The sequence below is a fragment of the Lynx canadensis genome, chromosome D2 (assembly GCF_007474595.2).
Source record: "Lynx canadensis isolate LIC74 chromosome D2, mLynCan4.pri.v2, whole genome shotgun sequence".
Lineage (NCBI taxonomy): Eukaryota > Metazoa > Chordata > Mammalia > Carnivora > Felidae > Lynx > Lynx canadensis.
The window spans coordinates 53,544,349-53,561,025 of NC_044313.2; the positions used below are offsets into that span (position 1 = coordinate 53,544,349).

The 16,677-nt window shown below is 35.9% G+C and overlaps 1 protein-coding gene across 6 annotated transcripts in view; it reads left to right on the forward strand.

Annotated features, from left to right (window-relative positions):
* CFAP70 (cilia and flagella associated protein 70) overlaps positions 1–16,677 on the forward strand; it is a 112,043-nt gene that overhangs the window by 6,419 nt on the left and 88,947 nt on the right. The gene's annotated exons all lie outside the window — the stretch shown is intronic.

The window sequence follows — 16,677 nt, forward strand, 5'->3', positions numbered from 1 at the left end:
GCAATCTTGTCTGTACTTCTGTATACAGTACTTCTGTACACTTTTTTTGAAATTCAGGTTTGTATCTTATTTATTTCAGAATTTCTAGCTCCTAGACATAAAAGGACATAACTGGGCTCAAAAAGTGTTTGTTGAATGAATTAATGAATATATGATTTCTGTATCCACATTTTTACAGGTTCTGAGTACACAGTATTATCTCTGACTGCTTTGTTCTTATGTCTGTATACTAGTCTTATGGCTTTTTTTTTTTTTTTTTAACATTTATTTATTTTTTGAGAGACAGAGAGAAACAGAGCACGAGCAGGGGAGGGGCAGAGAGAGACGCAGACACAGGATCCAAAGCAGGCTCCAGGCTCTGAGCTGTCAGCACAGAGCCTGATGTGGGACTCGAACCATGAACTGTGAGATCATGACCTGAGCCGAAGTTGGTCACTTAACTGACTGAGCCACCCAGGTGCCCCTTGGCTTTTTTTTTTTTTTTTACCTGTACTCTTAATTTTTGTTTAGTTATTTTTTTAATGGCAACATCTCCTATGGTTCCTGCCAAAACCACAGATTCCAAGATCTCAGACCTAGGGAAGGAAGACCTGGGAATCATACAGTACTCTAGAACGTTGCTTTCTAAACCTTTTTTTTTTTTTTTTTCCATAAGAGTCACCTGAGGCTCTGGAAGAAAATAGTTTTCAGAGTCCCACCCTAGAACACTAAATTCATGATTGCCAGGAGAGGAGCCTAGGAGGCTGCATGTAGGAACAAAAGCCTCAGGTGACTCCTGGGAAGCATTGCTCCAGAAAAGTGATTCCTAGCTCTTGCCTAACTGGAAATCAGTTACCCATGGACGCATCCACCTGATCCACGCTCTCTGACCACTTTCTTCTACTTCTTTCTTCTTTGCTCTGTGCTTCTCTCTTAATCCCAACCTCAAATAAGAGGAGTGTCAAGTCTCCTAACTGCCTCCCTCCTTGTCATGTTAAATGGGAAAAGCAGAACTGGAACATTGTTTTAAATGTGTCACTGAACTCATGAGAAAGAAAGGGCAAGCCCTTTGTTCTAGAGGCAAAGCAGGAACTGAACCTGGAACTCTTGAACAGCTGCTATTGGTGTGTGGTGGTGTTGGGGGAGAGGGCAGTACTGCAAAATCTAGGGGCTTGGGTTTTAATGCTCTTAGACAAACAAAGACCTTGGGCTGCGGTAGTTGGGAGTTGAGACTGAGACTACCCCCTTTACCACAGCCTAGACTCTCAAAAAAAAGTCCATTCCCCATCATATGTGTCTAGCCATTGGATAGATGAAAAAAGTCTTTCCTAATAAGTAGTAATCATAGGATTATGCCAATCATTAAATAACATGTTTTCTTAAAACACACAAGGAACATTTATACAGTAAAAACTGGCCAAACAGTGGGCAATAAAGCAAGTCCTACCATATACCAAAGAATCAATGGCATACAGACTAAGTTTTCTGAGTAAAATACAACAGTCAACAAAATTAGAAATCTATAACAAAAACAGAAAAAAAGAATCCATTTGGAAATTTTAAGACGTAGTTAAGTATAAGTCATGGGACAAAGGAGAAATCATAAGAAAAATTGTAAAGCATTTAGAGTCAATCAACAGTAAAACACCAAATATCAAAAACTTGTGGGATATAGCTAAAGTAATACTTAAGATAAATTTATGCTTTCAAGTGCAGTCATTAGCAATCAGTAAGGATTTAAAACAGAACCTGTGGAGTATATATACTTTCCCCTATTCCTCTCACCAAGGACAGGTGCAAACCCTGGACTTCATATGTAAAACAAACATAAGAGACTCTGCAATGAAGAGAGAAGAAGGAAACTTGAGGGGCGTCTAGGTGGCTCAGTCAGTTAAGCATCTGACTTCAGCTCAGGTCATGATCTCATGGTTAGTGGGTTCGAGCCTCACATTGGGCTCTGTGCTGACAGCTCAGAGCCTGGATCCTGCTTTGGATTCTGTGTCTCCCTCTCTCTCTGCCCCTCTCCTGCTCTTGTTCTCTCAAAAATAAATAAATGTTAAAAAAATTTTTTTTTTTAAAGAAGAAGGAAACCTGAGACATAAGGTATGACGCAGTGGTGAGTTCCTTGGGTTTTCTTTTTGCCTTATATATTCCAGACTTCATGCTGAAGAAGCCAGCAGCCTAGAAACATGAATGAATGAGTGCAGACCAAATAAAAAACAGAAGTCTGCTTTCTCTAATCAAAAGATCAGGAAAAACGCAGCCTAGCAAGACACAAAACTTGTAGACAGTAACTTCTCTGCTCCAGCCAAACACTAACTACACACAAAAAAATGTGGACCCACTCACACCCAAGCTGGGTAGGGGATGTAGAGTTGGATTCTCACAAAGCTGAAATTAGGTGCCCCAGCTGGTGGTTTTAGAGCATACGAAATAGGAAACCAGGACCTTTGTGCTATCTAGCCATGACCTCTCTCTCACCATGTGGTTTTTAATGGAGACCACACAGAGAGCCTAGACTTCTGCCCCAATCTAACAAGTATCAAGATAACCATTTTACCTCCCACTGTGGTAGTATGAGGCCTAGTGTAGGGTCGAGACTCACCATCTCGTCTTCGTAATGAGACTACACCCACTGTGGTATCAATGGAAAAGAAGTAAGGAACCAGAACTCCCACCCCTTCTCAAGAGTAATGAGGAGCTGTCCCCCTCAAGTATCAATAGAGACTGAGTGGAGATATGCTTCTATCTCCACTTGGCAATAATGGGGCAATGCCCCTCCCCTTCCTCTATTGGAGCAGTGTAAACAACAACAACAGCTAAAACAGATGATTTAAGGTTCAGAGTTTCATAACATACAAAAAGTCCAAGACTGCATGAAAATCACCCATCATACCAAGAACCTAAGGAAACCGAATTAAAAAAGAAAATCAGTAGATGCTAACACCAAGATGACAGAATGACAGATATATTAGAATTATTAGACTAAGATTTAAAAAAGCCATGAGATTGGGGTGCCTGGGTGGCTCAGTTGGTTAATTGTCCAACTTAATCTCAGGTCGTGATCTCACAGCTCATGAATTTGAGCCCCGTGTTGGGCCCTGTGCTGACAGCTCAGAGCCTGGAGCCTGCTTCTGATTCTGTGTCTCCCTCTCTCTGTTCCTCTTCTGCTCATGCTCTGTCTGTCTTTCAAAAATAAATAAACATTAAAAAAAATTTTTTAAAGCCATGAGAAAAATGGTTTTAGTGAGCGATTGCAAACAATGAAAAAATAGAAGGACTCAGCAGAGAAATAGAAGGTCTTAGAAAGAAATAGAAGTTATAAAGAAGAACCTAATAGAAATTTTAGATCAGAGGTGCCCGGGTGGATCATTTTGTTGAGTGTCCAACTCTTCAGGTCATGATCTCATGGTTTGTGAGATCAAGCCCCATGTCAGGTTCTGTGCTGACAGCACAAAACCAGCTTGGGATTCTCTCCTCCTCTCTCTCTGACCCTCCTCCACTCATGCACATGCGCTTTCTCTCTCAAAATAAATATACTTTAAAAACAAATTTTAGATCAGAAAAATACAACGAGTGTTATGAAAAGCTCAATGAATGGGCTCAACAGCAGAATGGAGGAGACAAAGGAAAGAATCAATGAATTGGAAGATAGAACAATAGAAATATCCAAACTAATATAGAGGAACTAGACTAAAAAGATATGAACAGAGGGGCGCCTGGGTGGCTCAGTTGGTTAAGCCTCTGACTTCAGCCTTCATGATCTTGGCGTTCCCGAGTTTGAGCCCTGTGTCAGGCTGTGTGCTGACAGCTCAGAGCCTGGAGCCTGTTGGAGATTCTGTGTCGCCCTCTCTGTCTCTGCCCCTCCCCGACTTGTGCTCTGTCTCTATCTCTCAAAAATAAATAAACATTTAAAAAAAAAAAAGATATGAACAGAGCCTCAGAAGCTGGTGGGACTATGACAAAGATCTAACAGTGTCATCAGAGTCTCAGAAGGAGAGGAGAAAGAGGATGGGGCTGAAAAAGTATTCAAAGAAGTAAAGCTTGAAAATTCCCCAAATTTGTGAGAGACATAAACCTACACATTCAAGAAGCTAATCAAACTCCCAGTAGGATAAAACCAAAGAAATCCATATTAAGAAACATAATTAAACTTCTAAAAACTAAAGACACAGAACAAAATCTGAAACCAGGGGAAAGCAATTAGAATGACATCAATTTATCATCAGAAACCATGGAGGCCCCAAAGGAATGGCATAATATTTTTAAAGTGATAAAAGAATTGTCACCCAGAATCCAATACCCAGAGAAAAGATATGAAGGGGAAATCAAGACCTCAGATGAAAGATGACTGAAGGAAGTTCTCTAAAGAGAACTGAAAGTGATAAAAGAAAGAACCTAGGAACACCAGGAAGGAAGAAATAATATGGTAAGCAAAAATTTGGATAAATAAAGTAAGCTTTCCTTCTCTTTGAGTTTTCTAAATTGTGTTTGACACTTGAAACAAAGTATAACACTGATGCAGTTCTAAAGGTATATTGAGAAAATATTTTAGGCAGTTTTAAACAGGGAAGGCAAAGGGACAGAAAGGGAGATAAGATTTCTATACTTCACTCAAACGAATATAATGATGATATCAGTAAGAAGTAATGTATGTATAATGTATTGCCTAGAGCAATCACTAAAAAAATCTATACAAATAGATACACTTAAATGTATTATACATAAAATGGAATTCTAAAGAATGTTCATGCAATCTATAGGAAAGCAGAAAAAAAGAAAACAAATGAAAAAGAGAGGACAGGCAATCCCTAGGAGACTTAAGCCCTAATATATTAATAATTACATTAAACATATCAAGAGACAGATTGCAGAGTGGATTTAAAAAAACATGACCTAACTATATACTGTCTACAAGAAACTCAAAATATAACTATATAGTCAGGTAAGATGTAAAAGGATAGAGAAAGATGTATTATGCACATATTCATCAAAAAGTGGAAGTGATTATATTAGCATCATATAAAGTGGACTTAACAAAGTAAATAACCAGAGACAGACAAGTTCATTATATGATGATAAAAGAGTCAACCCACCAAGAAGACCTAGCAATCCTAAATGTGTATGCACCAAACAGCAGAGCTGCAAAATATGTGACGCAAAAACTGATAAAACTGAAAGGGGGAGTAGACATGTTCACTCAATTATAGTTGGGGACATAAATTCCTGTCTCTCAATTTATAGAATAACAGGTAAGATAGAAAATCAACAGGTATGGGGCACCTGGGTGGCCCAGTTAGTTGGTTAAGCATCTGACTTTGGCTCAGGTCATGATCTCACGGTTCATGGGTTTGAGACCCGTGTTGGGCTCTGTGCTGACAGCTCAGAGCCTGGAGCCTGTTCAGATTCTGTCTCTCTCTCTTTCTCTTTGCCCCTCCCCCACTTGCAGTCTGTCTCTTTCTCCTTCAAAAATAAATAAATATTAAAAAAAAGAAAGGAAATCAACAGGTATATAGGAGAACTCAACAGCACCATCTGCCTACAAGATCTAATCAATATTTATTGAACACCCAACAATAGCAGAATATACATTATTTTCAAAAACCCACAGACCACATACTAAAATCATATTCTGGGTCATAAACTTAACCTCAACAAATTTAAATGAACTAAAATAATGTGTTCTGTGACAATAATAGTATCAAGCTAGAAATCAATAATACAGAACAGGAAACACTCCAAACACTTGAAAACAAAAAGACACACATTTTTTTCTTTAATGTTTCATTTATTTTTGAGAGGGAGAGAAAGAGTGTGAGCAGGGGTGGGGCAGAGAGAGAGGGAGACACAGAATCTAAAGCCAGCTCCAGGCTCTGAGCTCTGAGCTGCCCAGAGCCCAATGTGGGGCTCGAGCCCACGAACTGTGAGATCATGACCTGAGCCAAAGTCAGACACTTAACCGACTGAGCCATCCAGGCACCCTAAGACACACTTCAAAATAATCCATGGGTCAAAGAGGAAGTCTCAAGGGGCATACAAAAAAATACATTGAACTGAACGGAAATAAAAACACAAGGTAACAAAGTTTGTGGGACATAGCTAAAGCACTGCCAAGAAAATTTATCCCACTAAATGCATATGTTAAAAAAGAGGAAAAGTCTCAAATCAGTAATCCTAAATGCCACCTTAAGGATTTAGGAAAAGAAGAGCAAAAATAACCCAAATCAAACAGAAGGAAGAAAATAATAAAGATAAAAGTATAAAGTAATGAAATGAAAAACAGAAACAAAAGGGAAAACAATCAGTGAAACAAGTAACATAGCTGGTTATTTGGAAACAGCAAAACCGACAAACCTCTAGTAAGACTGACCAGAGGCCGGTGGTGGGGGAAGAGAAGAGGCACCGCATATTATCAATATTAGAAATGAAATGGGATAACATCACAGATGGTACAGATATTAAAAGAATAATAGATATTATGAGCAACTCTACATACATAAAATTGACAACAAAATGGACCAGTTTTTTGAAAGACACAAACCACAATTCATCCTATAAATAAAGTTGCCCTGTAACTATCAAGGAAATTGAATTCATAATTTGAAATCTCCAGGATTTCAAAGATAGTTGAAACTCTCTCCAGATAGTTTCATTGAAGAATTCTACCAAAAGTTAAAATAATAACTAACGCTAATTCTACACAATCTTCCAGAAAATGGAAGAGGAGGAAATACTTCAATTCATCTTATGGCGCTAGTGTTACACTGATACCTAAACCAAAGACAGTACAAAAATAGAAAACTTAAGGCCAATGTTTGTCATGAATATAGACACAAAAGTCCTAACAAAATACTAGCAAATAGAATTCAGTAATACATAAAAAGAATTATACAACATCATGAAATGGGATTGATTCCAGTATTTGAAAATTAATCACTGTATTCTACTACATTCATAGTCAAAAGAAGAAAAAGCATGACAACAAAACAACAAAAGTATTTGACAAAATTTAACACCAATTCATGATAGAAACTCAGAAAAATGCAAATAGAGGGAACTGCACCCTGATAAAGGCTAACATACTTAATGGTGAAAGATGGAATGCTGTACCCCTAAGGTTGAGAACAAATGAATGAGGTGTTCTCTCGCCACTCTTATAAACATAGAGCTGGAAGTTCTAGAAAGTGCAATAAAGTAAGAAAAGGAAATAAAAGGCATATAGATCTGAACAGAAGAAATAAATCTGCCCCTATTTGCAGATGACACGATTGTAGAAAATATCAAGGAATATGCAAAACTTATAGAAAGAAAAAGTGAGATCATAGGATGAAAGGTAATCGACAAAATCAACTATACTTCTATATACTAGTGATAGATACACGGACATTGATATTAAAAATACAATACATCATTTACAAGTGATTTTTTAAATGAAATAGTGTATATTTAACATAACTTTTTTTATCACTTATGTGCTGAAAACTATACACTGTTGAATGAAAGTTTTAAAAGTTTTTGTACATGGAGAGACATTCTGTATTCATGGACTGGGAGATTCAACATAGTTAAGATATCATTTCTCCCCAGACTGATACAAAGATTGAATGTAATTCTTATCAAAATCCCAGAAAGATTTTTTTTGTAGATATGGACAAGACTATTCTATTTTTTTAAGATTATTTATTTATCTTGGGGCAAAGAAAGAGAGAGAGAGAGAGAGAGAGAGAGAAGCCCAAGCAGCCTCTTCACTGACAGTGCAGGGCTCAAACTCACAAACTGTGAGATCATGACCTGAGCCAAAGCCAAGAATTAGACACTTAACCAAGTGAGCCACCCAGGTGCCCCAAGACTATTCTAAAATGTATATAGAAATGCAAATGAACTAGAAAAGCTAAAACAATTTTGGAAAGGAATAAAATGGGAAGAATCAATATGGTTAATTTCAAGATTTATTATACAGCTACATTAGTTAAAATTGTGTGGTGTTGGTGGAAGGATAGACACATAAATCAATGGAATGGAATAGAGAACCCAGAAATAGACCCATCCAAATGTGCCTAATGATTTTTTATAAGATTTTGTTTTTAAGTAATCTTTACATCCAATAAGAACTTTACATTCTTAATATCCAATGTGGGGCTCATACAACCTTGAGATCAAGAGTTTCACGCTCCACAGACAAAACCAGTCAGGCACCACTGCCTAATGATTTTTTATAAAAGTAAAAAATAAATTTATTGTGGGAGAGGTAGCCTTTTCAACAAATGATGTTAGAGCAATTGAATATCTGCAGGCAAAAAAAGAGAACTTTATACATATCTTATACAAAAATTTAGTCATATCTTATACATAATAATCTCATAACTTATACAAAAATTAACTCAAAATGGATCACAGATTTAAATGTAAAATGTGAAACTACAAAACATTAAGGAAAAAATGAGAAAATCATCAGGAATCTAAAGTTGGGTAAAGAGCTTTGAACACAAAAAGCGTAAGCCATAAAAGAAAATAAACTGACGAATTGGACTTAATCAAAATTAAAAACTCTTGCTCTATGAAAAACCCTGTTAAGAGGATGAAAAGACCAGCTACATAGTGAGAGAAAATATTTGCAAATCACAATCTGACAAAGCAATAGTATCTAAAATATATAAAAAACTTTCAAAACTTAACCGTAAAAAATACTTCAAACAATACAGTTAGAAAATAGGCAAAAGACATGAAGAGACATTTTACCAAAGAAAATACACAGATGGCATATAAAGATATGGAAAAGTGTTCAACATCATTGGCCTTTAGAGAAGTGCAAATCAAAACCACAATGAGATATCACCACACACCTATCATTACCCACATATCAGAATGGCTAAATTAAAAATAGTGAAAACACCAAATTCCAACAAGGTTGCAAAAAACCTGTATCATTGATACATTCCTTCTGGAAATGTCAAATGTTAGAACTTCTGATGGGAATGTCAGATGTCAGTCTAGAAAGCAGTGTGGCAATCTCTTTAAAAATAAAACATGCAAAGCACCAAGTGATCCAGAAATTGCACTCCTGGGCCTTTATCCCAGAAAAATGAAGACTATATTCACTCAAAAACCACTATATAGTTTATACAGCTTTATAGACAAAAACTGGAAACAACCCAGATGTCCTTCCATGGGTTAAATAAATGTACAGCCAAACCATGAAATACTACGAACAAACTACTGGTACATGAAACAATCTCAGTGGTTCTCCAGAGAACTGTGCTGAATGATGAGGCCAATCTTAAAAGGTATATACTGCATAATTACATTTATAGAAGACTTTTGAAATGACAAAACATAGAAATGGAGAACAGCATAGTGGTTGTCTGGTGTTAAGAAGGAGGATGGTGGAGGTGACTCTAAAAGGGTAACATGGGTTAAAAGAATAACCATGATCCTTCTGGTGATGAAATGATCTGTATCTTGACGGTATCAATGTCAATTTCCTGGTTGTGATATTTTACTGTAATTATGCAAGATGTTACCACTGGGAAAAATGAGTACAAGATAGCTTTCTTTATTATTTTGCACAATTACATCTGAATCTGAAATTATCTCAGAATAAAAAGTTTAATTTGGTATATTCTATTCTTAAAGGGGAATAAGCATCTTTGGTAGTAAGAAGAGTCATGAAACTCAACACCACTGGATAAAGCATTACTGTCTGCTCAAGAGTGAAAGAAATGACACCAATTAATGAGTCCTCTGCACAGAGCCCACAAATTAGACTGAAACTGTGAAGGTAGCTGTGAAAACAGAAAAAAAAAATTCTTTCTGGAGACCATGAGTACCCTTTGCAGTATAGTGTCTGTCATCTTACCCTCAGATTCTTCTTGAGATTACTTCATGCAGAGAACCTCTTCTATCCAATTCATCTAGAGTTAAGCTGTATAAAAGAAAGTTTCCTCTTGCTAGTGGGAGTTTGTTAACAGTGTATAGGTCTCCTAAGAAGATGAAAGAGGGCTTTGACCATTTCATTTTTGAAGCTTTGAGTGTATTAAAAAATGCACACATGCCCAAAAGGTTAAAAAATTGTTTAATTATGGTATGTGTTAAGGTCTATCTTTAATAAAATGGTTCTCTTAATGAACATAAAAAAGATTAAAGTAAATGAATTAAATACTTAAGAAGCTACTTAAATAACAGAGAACCCCAAAGAATATAAAAAGACAGAATTAAGAACAAAAATTAATAAATTGAAAAATAAGCATTAGAAAAGAGCTACAAAAAAAAAAATCTGCCTGCTTATTTAAAAGACTAGCAAACTAGACAAACTTCTGGCATGAGTGAGCCAAAACAAAACAAACCCAAGAATACAGTGTTAGGAAGAAAATGGGGCTTTACTACAGATAGAGTATATTTTTGAAAATTATACAAAGAATACTTTTGAAGATTCTGGGAAGACAGGAGAGTAAGAAGCACCAGGAATCTGTCTCCTCCTCAGGACAACACTTGCACTGCCACATTTTATCTGATATAACTGCTTTGAAACTCTGGAGTCTATGGAAGGCTTGCAACTTCCAGGAGAAGATTTGGATTGCAAATTAAGATTAAGTTTGGTTAATTTCAGATCTTAACACAGTAGCAGCTACTCATCCCCCATCCCTCTAGGCTTGTGTCAGGGAGTCATGTATGTGTTCCTCTAGTAGCTTGCTGGAGCCAGGGTGAGCTAAAAGGACCATGTCCTTCAAATGTAGTGGATCTGTGCTCTGTTTGCTGATTGTTGCTTCTGATCACAGAGGTGCAGATAAAGAGCCTCTTCTCTCCATTACACTGTCGTAAGGCCCTTCCTCTCTGGTTGAAGAAACTACCGGAGATTTAAAGGGCAGTATCCCTTTCCCCTCTTTCCTAGGGCACTTAAAAACAACTGTAAATAAGGGGAAAAGTTGAATGTGACCATGCATGTCCAGGGAAAGGCTCAGAAAAGACCTGAAAAGACCTTAATTTTACACCTCAGCCTGACCTTCAGCACAGAGACAGCCTACAACAATGACAAAAATAAACAAAAACAATAACAAAAAAACCCAGTATACCCTGGGAAGGGGGAGAATCTAATTTCCAGAGTTATCCCATTATTAGATTCAGATATCAATGTTCAACAACAACAACAAAAATAAGGTGTATAAAGAAACATGAAAGTATAGCCCATTTAAATGAAAAAAAAATCACAAGAAACAACAGAGTTGGTGAGGATGTGTAGAAGAAACTCGCATGCACTGTTAGTGGGAATACATATTGGTGCAGCCACTGTGGAAAACAGTATGGAGATTCCTCAAAAAATTAAAAATAGAATTAGTATACGATCCAGTAATTCCACTATTGGGCATTTACCCAAAGAATATGAAAACACTAATTCGAAAAGGTATATGCACCCCTATGTTTATTGCAGCATTATTTATAATAGCCAAAATATGGAAGTAACCCAAGTGTCCATTGATAGATGAACGGAAAAATAAGATGTGATAAATATATACAATGGAATATTACTCAGCCATAAAAAAGAATGAAATTTTGCCATTTGCAACAACATAGATGGATCTAGAGGATATAATGCTAAGTGAAATAAGTCAGAGAAATACAAGTACTATATGACCTCACTCATGTGGAATTTAAGAAACAAAACAAACAAAAAAAGAGACAAACCAAAAAACAGACTTTTAACCCAAACAAACTAGTGGTTACCAGAGGGAGGTGGGTGGGGTGATGGGTGAAATAGGTGAAGGGGATTAAGAGTACACTTATCATGATGAGCACTGAGTAATATATAGAATTCTTGTACCACTATATTGGTGTTTTGTTTTGTTTTGCTTTGTTAAATATTTGTTCATTTGGGGTGGGGAGAGTGAGACAGAGGGAGAGGGAGAGAGAGAATCCCAAGCAGGCTCTGTGTTCACAGCAGGGCTCAATCTCATGACCCTGAAATCATGACTGGAGCCGAAATCAGGAGGCAGATGCTTAATTGACTGAGCCACCTAGGTGCCCCTGTACCGCTATATTGTACATCTGACACTAATATAACACTGTACATTAATTGTACTGGAATTAAAAGTAAGTAAATAAATTTAAAAAACAAGGAACATCTCAAATCAACAATATAACTATACAACTTAAGGAACTAGAAAAAGAAGAACAAAATTCCAAAACTCACAGAAGAAAGGAAATAATAAAAACAAAAGGAGAGGTAAGCAAAATACAGAATAAGAAAACAATGAAAATCAGTGAAACCAAAAGTTGTTTTTAAAAAAATCAATGAAATTCACAAACTTTTAGCTAGATGGACTAAGAAAAAAGAGAGAAGATGCATATAACTAAAGTTAGAAATTAAAATGGGGCTCTTACTACCAATTATAACAAATTAGAAATATAAGAGGGTACTATGAAAAATTGTTCACCAACAAATTAGACAATCTAGATGAAATGAAAAAATTCACAGGGATGCAAAACTACCAGACTAAATCACAAAGAAAGAAAATCTCAATAGAACTATAACTAATGAGGAGAGAGTAAATCAGTGATAAAAAAAAAAAAAAATCTCCCAACAAAGGAAAGTTCTGGGCCTGATGGCTTCACTGGTGAATTCTATCAAATACTTTAAGAATTAATACCATACCAATACTACTGAAACTTCCCAAAAAAATTGAAGAGGAGGGAAGATGTCCTAACTCATTCAGTGAGGCCAGCATAATCCTGACACTAAAGCCAGACAAGGTTGCTATAAGAAAACTACAAACCAATGTCTCTTATGAATATTGATGCACAAATGCTCAACAAAATACTAGCAAACCAAATTGTGCAGCATATTAAAAGGATTATACACTATGACCAAGTGGTACTTTTTCTTGGAATGCAAGATGGCTCAACATACAACTCTGTCAATATAATAAATCAAATCAACAGAATGAAGAAAAAAACCCACATAATCATCTCACTTGATACAGAAAAAGCATTTGACAAAATTCAAGAACTTTCATGAAATAAACACTTAGCAAAGTAGAAATAGAGCGAAACTACCTCAAAATGATAAAAGCCATATATAAAAATTTCTCAGTGAACATTATACTTAATGTGAAAGACTGAAAGCATTTCCTCTAAGATCAAGTACAAAGCAAAGATTCCTGCTTTCACCACTTCTTTTCAAAATAATAATAAAAGTTCTAGCCAGAGCAATTAGGCAAGAAAAAAGAAATAAAAGGCATCCTAATTGGAAAGGAACAAGTAAAATGATCTCTGTTGCAGATTATATGATCATATATGTAGAAAACAAAGATCACACACACACACACACATACACACACAATTGTTGGAATAAATGACTTTGGTAAAGCACCAGGATACAAATTCAGCATACAAATAGCAGTTGCATTTCTATATACTAACAATGAGCAACATGAAAAGTGAGTTATAAATGAATTCCATCAAAAGGAATAAAATATCTAAGAATTAACTTAACCAAGAAGTGAGGTGTCTGGGTGGCTCAGTCGGTTGAGCGACCGACTTCAGCTCAGGTCATGATCTCATGGTTTGTGAGTTCGAGCCCTGCATCAGGATCTGTGCTGACAGCTCGGAGCCTGGAGGCTGCTTCTGATTCTGTGTCTCCCTCTCTCTCTGCCCCTTCCCCGCTCATGCTCTGTCTCTCTCTGTCTCAGAAATACATAAACATTAAAAAATTTTTTTTGAAAAGAAAAAAGAAAAAAAAAAACTTAACCAAGAAGATGAAAGACTTGTATAATTAAAACTACAAAACATTGCTGAAAGAAATTAAAGATGACACAAATGAATTGAAACACATCCCATATTCATAAATTGGAAAAGTTAATATTGTTAAAATGCCAATACTACCCAAAGTGATCTACAGATTCAATTCTGTCCCTATCAAAATACCAATTTTTGTTTTTGCAGAAATAGAAAAACCCAACCTAGAATTCATATGTATTCCAAGACATCCCAAATAGCCAAACAATCTTGAAAAAGAGCAAAGTTTGAGGTCTCTTATTCACTGTTTTCAAAACTTACTACGAAACTAGAGTAATCAAAAAAGTATGTTGGCAGAAAGAGAGACATATAGAACAATGGAATAGAATAGAGAGCCCAGAAATAAACCCTCACACATATGGTCAAATGATTTTTGACAAGGGTGCCAAGACCATTTAATAAGGAAAAGGCAGTCTTTTCAACAACAGGTGCTAGGAAAACTAGATATCCACATACAGAAGAAAGAAGTTGGACCTAACACTATATGTAAAATTAATTCAGGATGGATAAAGAACCTAAATGCAAGACTTGAAACAATAAACGCTTCGAAGAATAAAAAGGACAAAGCTTCATGATGTTAGATTTGGTAATGATTTATTGGATAGGATACTAAAGGCACAGGTAACAAAAGAAAAAAAGAGAAAGACAGAAAGACAGAAAGACAGATGGAAGAAAGAAAGAAAGAACAAAAGAAAGAAAGAAAGAGAAAGAAAGAACAAAAGAAAAGAAGGAAGGAAGGAAGAAATTGGACTTTATGAAAATTTAAATATCTTGTGCCTTAAAAGACACTACCTACAGAGTAAAAAGGCAGCCCACAGAATGGGAGAAAAATATTTACAAATCATGTATCTGATAAGAAATTAATATTCAGAATATAACAACAAAAACCAACCTGATTCAAAAATGGACAAAGGACTTGAATAGAACTTTCTCCAAAGATCTACAAATGGGTAATGACCACATGAAAAATGTGCAACATCACTAATCATTATAGAAATGCAAACCAAAACTACAATGAGATATCACCTCTTACATATTAGGATGGTTTCTATAAAAAAACAAACAAACAGAAAACAAGTGTTGACAAGGATGTGGACAAATTGGAATCTGTATTTGGTGGGAATGTAAAATAGAACAGTCACTGTGGAAACTGCTAGTTCCTCAAAAAATTAAAAATATAATTATCATATGATCCAGCAATTTTACCTCTGAGAATATATCCAAAAGATTTGAAAGCAGGGTCTCAAAGAAATATTTGTACACTGATGTTCATAGCAGCATTATTCACAAAAGGTAAAATGTGTAAGGAATCTACATGTCTATTGACAGAATGGATAAGCAAAATGTGACATGTATACAATTGAATATTATTCAGCCTTAAAAAGGAAAGAAAGTCTGACATATGCTACAAAATGGATGAAATTTGAGGACATTTTGCTAACTGAAAGAAGCCAGTCACAAAAAGACCAATGCTGTATGAGGTGCCTAGAGTAATCAAATACATAGGGATAGGAAGGATCCTCTGTCCAGTAGGAGGGGAAGAATGGGAATAATTAATAGATATAGAGTTCCCAATTTTAGAAGATGAGAAGAGTTATGGAGATGGAGAGTGGTGATGGTTGCACAAAAGTGTAAATGTGTTTGGGGCACTTGGGGGGTTCAGTCAGTTGAGCGTCCAGTTCTTGATTTCAGCTCAGGTTATGATCTTGTGGTTTGTGGGATCGATCCCCAAGTGGGACTCTGTGCTGACAGCATGGAGCTTGCTTAGGATTCTCTCTCTCTCTCTCTCTCTCTCTCTCTCTCTCTCTCTCTCTCCCTGCCACTTCTCTGTGCACGTGCACACACCCTCTCTCTCTCTCAAGATATATAAACACTGAAAACAAATAGTAATAGAGGTACCTGGGTGGCTCAGTCAGTTGAGCACTCGACTTCAGCTCAGGTCATGATCTCACATTTTGTGAGTTCGAGCCCCACATCGGTCTGTCTGCTGTCAGAGTGGAGTTCGCTTGGGATGCTCTGTCCCCCAAGCTCTCTGCCCCTCCCCTGCTAATGTTCTCTCTCTCAAAAATAAATAAACATTAAAAAACACATTAAGATTATAAATAACAGTAATCAAGTGTGAGTGTGTATAATGCCATTGACTGTACACCTATGGGTAGATGGTAAATTTTATGTAATGTGTTGTTACCACAATAAAATACAGACATTAAAAAAAGAATATTTTGCCATTTGAAATATTTTCATCTTTTGAAAACAAAGATCACAGAGTTTGATAACATACTACATAGGCATGTATGTTATCAAATTGTATTATCTTTGCCAAAAATTGCCAAAAATACTGAAGATGAACCTAAGTCTACAGGAAACAAGAACTGAGAAACAAATTAAACACCATGGAAAAGGGGAGACAAATCCAGAAAATGAGACATTCTATAAAACAATTGGCCTGATGTCTTCAACAAATCAGTGTCATAGAAAAAAAGTATGTGGGAGGAAAACTGTTCTAAATGAAAAGAAATATAAGAAACATGAGAACCAAATGCAACGTGTGGTCCTTGATTGGATCCTAGTTTGAACAAAACAGCTACAAAATAAATTTTGGAATAATTGAGAAATATTAAATGTAGACTGGACATTAGATGAATTAAGGAATTACATTTAATTTATTATACACTTGCTAGATTGATAAAGTTATTGTGATTATGTAGGAAAATGCCATGTTTTGAATTTGTATACTTTAGGGGTAAAATATCATGATGTTTGTAATTTACTTGAAAGTATTTCAGCAAACAAGAATAGATGAAACAAATATGACAATATTTAACTATTGTTAAATCTAGGTGATGACTATATAGTATTCATTCAGTATACTAATCTCCCTAACTTTTTATGTATTTCAAATTTTCATAG